Here is an 8,493-nt window from a genome sequence, read left to right as displayed (position 1 = left end):
TCTGAGTTATGGATATTTTTTTTTTCTGCAAACCACATTAAAAAAAAAAGCATTGCACAAGTGCAAAAAATCTGAATTTTTAATTTTTTTTGTGTGCGTGTGTTAACTAGATTTCTTCTGATTAGAACATTTCAAGAGACTTGGGTTAAAAACACATCGTGAAAGATGTCAATCAGAGCCTGAGCACCAGGGACTACTGGTCCTGGGGTCCTGCCCAGGAGAGGCTGTCCCAAGCCATCTCCTCGCTGCAGGGCTTCACCTGGCTCTGCACCGCGGTGTGAATGCCAGGCTCCTGCCCCGGGACTCAAGGAACGGTGGTGTCGGCAGCCTGTTCTCATCCGTGCACAACTAAACCCCATGGCCCGGGCCATCCCCAATGGCCACCACAGACAAACAATGTCCCGATTGTGCCTCCCCCCTTGGACGCTCCGAGAAACGCAGCCACTGCGTCGGTATTAATTAAAAACAAAGCCTGCTTGCAATGCCCAGTTTGCAAACCCGTTCCAGCAGCCACACTGAGGCAATCTTTGTGGGGACCTGCGCTGATTTTGAGCTTAAAAAGCAAGGGGCCACCGGATCGGCTTTCCCCGGTGAAAGGTGGTGTCGGAAGGGTTGGCATCACACCACAACCCGCCTGCACAAACCTGCCCGGTGCTGCCGGGGCCGGCAGAGGCTGTGCCAGTCCTTTTCCAGCCCGTTTGTTTGCTGTGGGAGAGCTTCAGCTTCATTATCTGGGCGATGACAGGCTCTGGGGCCGCTGCTATTGTTTTATTTGAATTGCAGAGATCTTGAAGCGCTCCAGTCCCAGCCTCTGATCCCACCGTGTCTGGGGCTGTGCAAATACAGAAGACCCAGGTGGGTCTTGTTCTTCCGAAACCTCCTGCTGAGCTCCCTGGGAGCGCTGCTGGTGAAGCGAAGTAGGTCAGTGCTCCAGACACACAGACGTATGCGCACATCAGACAGGAGAGACACACACTGGAATATTAAGCCGCCAAGTGGCTGTTAAAAACCGCGCACAAGGGCAATTAAAATATTAGCATCCTTTCATGTAAGCAAAGCAGACAGAAGAGGCAATTAGTTTCAGTTAGAACTTCGGAGTCCTGGAGGACCGTCCTGGGAGGCATTTTCTTTTTGGCCACCTGACATTTGCAGCCATCGATCTGAGAACCTGCGCGGGGGGTATGGACGTGTCAATGCGGGCACCCACAGGAGCAATGCACACCACCACGGGTGACAGGACACGTGCACCACCCCCACCCCCCCCCCCCCCCCAGCTGCCTCTGCCCGTGGAGGAGCCCACGTTCCTTCCCCACCTCTTGCCCTTGGCCCGTGACACGCAAGAGCAAGCGCTGCCCTGTCCATTCACTCCTCTTCGGCCATGAACCAGACAATTTTATTGTAAGCAAAGTCACCAAGTGCTCGCTGCCACCCACCGCAAACCTCCCTCAGCTCTTAAAATGTTGTGCTGATGATTAACAAAAATAATTCCACACGGGTGAGTCATAGGGACAGCTTCATTCGTTCATTCAGGTTGTGACTGCAACCAAAATAAAGGTGCCTCCCAAGTCTCCATTCCCAGCTGGTATCCAACCCCTTCACGCAGGGAAGAGCCACCCAACACCAGGGAAATAAACATCAGTAGTTCACTGAGTTCACCTTAGTCTGGTTAGTGTTTGCCAAGCCGATTACTGCAAAACCAGTGAAAATCCTAATTGCAGCTCTAAAGACACTGAGCTCTTGTGCACCAAGGAGAGCTGGTGAGGGCCAAGTTTGGGTTTTAAATGGAATAAAATAATGATTTCAAAAAACAAACCAAAAAAAAGAGACGAGAAAAAGGTTACCAAAATGTTTAGCCTTTGTTTTATTGAGTTACAACAAATGAGCAACAAGTTAGAAAAGTTGGATTTATTCAAACTCCCTAGCATTGTATTTGTGCAGCGTACTGAAAGGTGGGTAAGTTTTCTGAACCCAGCTCGTCAGAGAACGCACTGGACGGCTCTTGCACCCGCTCGTCTACACACCCACGCTCCCACTCTCCCTCCTCCTCCCCCTCCTCCTCCTCACACATGCACGGACAGACACCCCCCCTCCCAAATCCAAATGAGCAGTATTTGAAAAAAAGTGCACTCGGGAACCTAGGATTGATCTAAAAATTTAGTGGCAAGGGTTAATCAGAACCTTCTGTTGTGCGCTACGACATCTAAAGCCGGAGGGCAGACTCTTGGTTATGGTGTCCATCGTTGTACCAGCTGAAGAAACACAAACAAGTTCGGATTCTGAAGCATCTTAATTTCCTCTCTCCAACCCCTCTGGGGGTTGTACTGCATGTTTAAACAAAAAGTGCTAAAAAACCTACCCAACAAAAAAAGGCATTCTAGCCAGATCTTCAGAGACCCACAGCTGGGGCGAACTTGTGAAAAGTGAAGTACAGGAGCTGGAGAAGACTCGCCTTGTAGGAGCACGGAAAAGCAGAGATTTAAATACTTCAACCAGTAGCAGGTGGCCATAAAACAAAACAAAAAAGGCAAAACAACAAGAAAAAAACCAAACCCCAACCACTCCAGAACAACCCTCCCTGACCCCATAGCTCATTTAAGCGGGCTGAAATGTAAACCGGGCTGGGGATCTGGGCTCAGGTGTTGATCTGCACCAACAAGACTCCAAAAGATTACAAATCTCTCTTAAAACGCTTCAGAAAAAATTCTCATGTCCCTCCCCCACAAAAGACACTTCCCTCCCCCAAACCAACCCCCAAATTTTGCAATGGCATTATCTGCAAGAATAACCTGCACCTATGAAAAAGTTAACAAAATTTCCACATTGTACAAATCTGTTCCAGCAGAGGAAGAGGCTGGGCAGGAAAGTGGGTGGGAGAGAAGCTAAGGAGAAACCTATGTACAAGGACCCTTTTTTCTTTCTTTCTTCCTTCCTCTCTTCTGTTTCTTTTCTAATGCAGTAGTAGGACTTTGGCACTATAAACGATCCCATGGTGATGCTCCACAAGAGTATTTCTCGCTGTGCCTCCGCAAGTGCGGTTTGAGACTTGGAGTCGCAACACGCTATCTCACCCCAGGCAGGAAAATAGCTTTCTTCTATTTTCAGACAGCATTTCCCCTCTAACGTCAGGACAGTGCAGCTGAGGAGTACCCCTGCAAAAATTATAAAAGCAGCATATTATTTTTGAATAATGAACATTATGAACAACTATTTGAGCTGTCAACTAACACCATGTCCAGTTTATATCCCGGCACATGCGGCAGCACTGTATTTTGTATTAACCATACCCTGAAGCATCCCTATCACAGCCTGATGCTGCAGGAGGGTGCCAGCTTTTTATTGTATCTAACACCCAGCTAACAACCCGCTACATATTTCTAACAAGGACATACAGCCCAGTGTTGACTCTGCTGATCCCTCACTACTATACACCTTGGGCAGACCCTCACGCTGGCTCAGAGACGATGTGCACATGGGTTGGGGGCAGCTACTTTGCAACCGCAGGATGCTAAAGGCAAGAAATCATAGAATGGTTTAGGTTGTAAGGGACCTTAAAGATCATAGAGTTCCAACCCCCCTGCCATGGGCAGGGAGACCTCCAACCAGACCAGGTTGCTCAAAGCCCCATCCAGCCTGGTCTTGAACACTTCCACGAGGGATGGGGCATCCACAACTTCTCCGGGCAACCTGTTCCAGTGTCTCACCACCCTCACAGTAAAGAATTTCTTCCTAATATCTAATCTAAATCTCCGCTCTTCCCTGGTAAATCCTCTCATGAAATACCTTTTTTGCATGATTTTAGAAATAATTACACAAACTGCAAGACAATGGAAAGAATTTTCACGCGCCTGTGCTCTGCAGAGCAGCTCCCTGGCTCTGCTACGACTCCTGCACCTACATAAAGACTGCATCACAGACCAGGTAATAAAAAATAACCCCAAAAGCCCCAAGCTTCAAATACTCACCTACCCACACATATCTCCAGTTCCCAGCCGAAAGAAAGGGCTCTATGACAAGGATTAAGTTCAGCATGTTTTTCCCCATTGTGGTGTAAAAGTGCGAGAAGTGCCAGCACCCACTCGGGCTGGAGCTGCATGCAGCTGGCTTTCCCGCACCATCCTCCTCACCCATCCTGCACCAGTGCTTACAGAAACCTGAGCTAACCCGCTAGTTCACAACTTTTATCAATGTTGCTACCAGGTCTGTTATTTCCCACAAAAGCAGTGAGCTCTGTCTGGTATCTGCAATGCAGAAAGCAATGCAGTCCAGCCCAGTAAAAGGGCACAGACTTGCACCAACTCCAAAGGCAAAAGTCCTCCCCATCCTTGTGACCTTTCTTCAAACAGCCCCCTGCTCCTCCTAACTCACTGGAAAATTTTAATTGCTGCATCGTGTTTTGTTTCCCCCTCTGAAGTCCTTCACTGCATTACAGCTTGGGTCTCCAACATCCCTCACTGGCTTCAGGGGAAATGACAAGTCCTCCGTACTTCAGCCTCGCTCCCTGACGTGCTTTAGGGTGACCCGAGTTCTGCAAATACTACTGGTCAGTCCCACAGTGACGTCAGGACGGTGCCTTGGAACCCAACACCAGTAATGGGCACTACAGGTAGGTTTATGGATAAAGCCCTAAACCACAAGAAAAACGAGAACTTGGACAGAAAGTGAGAGAAACCCCAGTGTTGTTCACTTTTACCAGTTTTGGACACCGAGGACTGCACTGGGCCACCAGCAACTGAGTGATCTCAGCCCCGACAGCAGCGCAAAAGGAGTTGGAGGCACCAAGAGGACCCAGACTACCTCTGATGCCCAGTACGATGCATATGGCAGAAGCAAGGGGTGGCTTCCTTTGCATTCTTTATTTTTTTCTTTCCTGGTTTGCAACTCCCAGACGTGGTTTTCCTTTGGCACATCTCCACAGAGCAGTGGTCACAGCCATCAAGAGCCAGGGCATGCATCTTCTGGGGTCTCCACCTACCTCGTTCTCAGCACGAGTCATGAACTTTGATATCTACATCTTGTAGGGTTTGGGCTTAAAACGGAGGTAATGAAATAACTCTAAAAAAGAAAGTTTACAGCGGGGAAGGTGGTGATGGGAAAAAAAACAAGTGTGCTTCTGAGAAAAACACAAAAGCTCTGGGCTGAGGAAATACTGATCTTGGGAAAACCCCACGGGGAGACAATGCTGTGAAGAAAGCCAGCGGTAGCTGCCAACCACTCTGGCACGCTCTGGTCCCGCTCTCATGTCTGAGCTGTAATTTGCTGTATTTAATTTAGGACCAGTTTCTGTTTGTCAGGCTTGTGCAGATGGGGACAACAGACCTAATTTTGACCTGTGCTGTTGGAAGGCAGGAATATCTCTATTGATGGAAAGGGAGCTAAAGCAATCCCTTGATAGAGCAGTTGGGCTTCATTGCAAGAGAGATGCGAGGCTTCATTACGCAGCATCTGCAGCACTTTCAGTGAGCCACCCAACATCTTGAAGGCCCCAGCACCCTACAGGGACAGGTTTCCCAGCCTCACTGTTCAGGAAATCTGACCTGCTCCATGGAATAAATCCAATGTTGCCAAAAGCTTCAGATATGGACTTATTAACAGAACCTTTTCTTAGTCCAGGGATGGTATTTCAGAGCCTGGCATGAATCCTGCTCTCGCCTGAGGCCAGGTGCTCGTGAAACTGCCACTACCTGCAGCAGCAGGATCTGCCAAAGACACATCAGTTTTGAAAAACTCAGTTTTCTAAGGAATAAGATCTGTCTCAACTGTAACACAAATACTAAGAGTTTCAGAAACACACGGCAGCAGAGAGTGACCAATATGGTCTGGAAGAGCTCAGCTTTTAAAGAAGCCACACACAAACTTAGCCAGCAACAGGAGTATGGAGATCAATCGCTGAAAAATGTTCACTTTAAACTATGTACATCAAGCTCAGAAAATAGCAACACCATGAAAGGAGCATGTTTCTGTCTGATGGTTCAGCAGTGAAAGTTTCATATAATGACTGTGGCTGCATGAGAGTCAAGAGGAGAAGTCCCTTATTAGCTCTTCAGTCTACCTTTAACATGCAGCCAAGACAGTGACAGGACCCCTCTAGGGTTCCAAGGGCTACGATGTTAGGAAAATTCAGACTTTGGTATGACAACAGGCAGAAACAAGCTCTCCGTCAGGTCTTACACAGTCTTTGTTTTTAAGTCATACTCTGGATGTCACCTAAGACAGCGCCTTGTTAATTTAACACCAAAGTTTTTGTTCAAAATTATAAAAGATAAGCTTCCCAAAGGTAAGAGCAAAAGCTTATCCTGAAGCAAAAAGGAGCCAGCAGCTAGGATCTTTCCATGGGTCCCATCAGTGTGGGGTATAAAGCTTCCAGCTTTTGTGTCACAATGCCAGTGACAGTGCCTCCGTGCAGGCACTGGTGAGCAGGCACTTGCGCTTCTGGGCTGAGACTCACAGGAAGAATAAAGGAAAATGAGAAAGACTTTGGGCTTTTGTTAAGTCCCAAGGCCAGCATGCCGAGATGTGGGCAAAGAGGAGAGGACAAAATGGTTCTCTGATCTTACTGCACGGTCTTCGCAGCGGAAGCCCTGCTCCAGTGAGTCTCTTCTCAGTGTGTTTTGCCACCAGCCACCAGAAAGCTCCTCATCAAAAGGATAACCCAGCAGAAGTTTAACTGAGATCAAAGTTCTTATTAAATTTCTTCTCTGATAGCGCTTGAGCACCTCCACAGCCCTGCAGCTTTATGGTCAGCATCTGTGCCAGGGCACAAAGGCAGGAGGTTCACCCCAACGTACCTTACACTGTTCGCAAGCACAAAAATGCAGGCACCAAACCTACACTGCTGGAAGAGGGTGGTTGCAGAGCCTGGATTCATGGTACAAAAGGTTTTTAAGAAACAGTGGTTTCAGGCAACCCGCCTCCCTCCATTCTCTCTCCCCAGTATGAACATTTATAGCTGGAAGGGGGAAATGATCTGGAATAACAACCTTGGAAAAAAAAGAAATTAAAAAATCCCACAATGCATTTGTTCATTGTGTATTTGATTTTAAAAGGCAGATCAGATCCTGGCTCTCCTTTCCTATGTGGCTGCACAGCAGTGGCACCCCAGCATGCCTCTGGCTGATGTTCCCATGTTCTTCCTCCTTTAATCTCTGCCTTTGCCACACAGGTAACACAGCCTGCTCCTCACATCCCTAATTACCAACTCCTGCAAGCACTACGCGAGACAGTGCCCAGCATTGCAGTCTGGAGCTTTTAAGATACTTTGCGATACAGATGCTGTGATAACTTTTCTCAAAATTAGCCGACACAATTCGTAGTTCAAAATAAAAACCACTACAGGGTTTCCCTTTTCAACTCAGAGAAAAAGTCCAGGAGACTTTTGGACAAGTATTGCACGAGGAGAAAGTGGAGGGCTCTAGGCTAGCCAGCAAAGCTTGCTAAGAATAAATGCACCTCTGCAAGAAACAGTAGTTCAATTCAAGTACTGACAGCTGCAATAATAAGTCTTCAGTGCAAGCATGGAGGGATTTCCTGGCTTTTTTATTTCCCTTTTTTAAATTTTTCGTTTTTAATTTTTTTAAAGAAATGCTGAAGTATATTACAGTTATTAGATACCAGAAAACTACCAACTCTTTCTATAATAGGTGTTCTCTCACTGTGGTTGTTAATGCAGGGTGCTGAGCTTTGTTGGGGATAAATTCTAGTTTAAGGAGACTCCAGTTTGGGAGAGACAGACTCGGTTATATTGAGCACAAAATGTTACAGGCTCCAGTGAACTCAAGAAATGCAAGGCAAGGAATGCTGACGGTGCTTGCTCCAGATTTATACCTGTGCAACTGTGATCAGAAACAGGCTTCAGCTCTCCACGTAACACATCCTTTCTCATTGTGAAAGATCATATAAAACCCCCTTAAATAAAAGCCCTGCAGCTTGCTTTTAAATTCAAGATCCTGTGAAGAAGAGCTGCTAAAACACCCACACAGCTTAGTCTGGGGCATTTCCTAAGCCTCTAGAGTGAGCAAGCAGAACAAAGCGAGGTTGGAGACCGTTCTCACCTGCAAGAGGAAGAGAGCACATTTGCATGAGCCACTTCAGTCCCTACAACAGTTTTTTTGCTTGCCGTTGCATAAAGAAGCATCTCTGTCCGGGGCCCTTCCCCCAGTGACCTTTTATTCTGAGCAGGGCAGGATGCTGCAAAGGAAGGACCCGAGGTGCAAAAACAGGCACAGCCTCTATTCACAGGAGATGAATGATCTCTTAGCAAGTGGGATATCAGCAACTAGTGTTACTTACTATTTCTTTACGTGGCTCAGCTGGTGTGTTTTATATCAAGTGCTGCAGAGGCTACATAGGTTGTTTAAAGGCAGAAAGTTTAACCACCAGTTGCCAAAAAAAAAAAAAAAAAAAAAGAAAAAAAAAAGAAAAAAATCTCCCTTATCCAGGACTTAACCCACAGGCAGGCAAGAAACAAGGCAAACAGCACTAACCCCTCCCCTACCA

At 47.1% G+C, this 8,493-nt stretch overlaps 1 protein-coding gene across 2 annotated transcripts in view; it reads right to left on the bottom strand.

Moving 5' to 3' along the window:
- Positions 1-1,839: 1,839 nt before the first annotated feature.
- ZHX2 (zinc fingers and homeoboxes 2) overlaps positions 1,840-8,493 on the bottom strand; it is a 75,790-nt gene continuing 69,136 nt past the window's right edge. For both annotated transcript variants that reach the window (XM_074145181.1, XM_074145180.1), the window contains exon 4: positions 1,840-3,149. The gene's annotated coding sequence lies outside the window, so the exon portion shown is untranslated. The remainder of the gene's footprint in view (positions 3,150-8,493) is intronic.

Source organism: Numenius arquata, chromosome 3 (assembly GCF_964106895.1).
Source record: "Numenius arquata chromosome 3, bNumArq3.hap1.1, whole genome shotgun sequence".
Lineage (NCBI taxonomy): Eukaryota > Metazoa > Chordata > Aves > Charadriiformes > Scolopacidae > Numenius > Numenius arquata.
The sequence above is the reverse complement of the archived record's forward strand: the minus strand, read 5'-3'. Positions and strand labels throughout refer to the sequence as shown.